This window comes from Lethenteron reissneri, chromosome 1 (genome assembly GCF_015708825.2).
Source record: "Lethenteron reissneri isolate LAM-NWPU_2019-01 chromosome 1, ASM1570882v1, whole genome shotgun sequence".
In the NCBI taxonomy this organism is placed as follows: Eukaryota; Metazoa; Chordata; class Hyperoartia; order Petromyzontiformes; family Petromyzontidae; genus Lethenteron; species Lethenteron reissneri.
This window is the reverse complement of record NC_083779.1, coordinates 2,369,432-2,369,811: the sequence shown is the minus strand read 5'-3', so window position 1 is coordinate 2,369,811 and position 380 is coordinate 2,369,432.

The following is a 380-nucleotide window of genomic DNA, read 5'->3' as shown; positions in this document are numbered from 1 at the left end:
CAACATCATCAACATAAAAAATAATCGTCAACACCATCATCATCATCGTCAACACCATCATCATCATCATCATCATCGTTAACACCATCATCATCATCGTTAACACCATCATCATCATCGTCAACACCATCATCATCCTCGTCAACACCATTGTCAACATCATCCTCAACATCATCATCGTCAACACCATCGTCACCATCATCATCGTCAACATCATCATCAACAACATCATCGTCAACATCATCAACATCATCGTCAACACCATCATCATCGTCAAGATCATCATCAACATCATCGTCAACACCATCATCATCGTCAAGATCATCATCAACATCATCGTCAAAATCATCAACATCGTCAACACCATCATCAACATCATC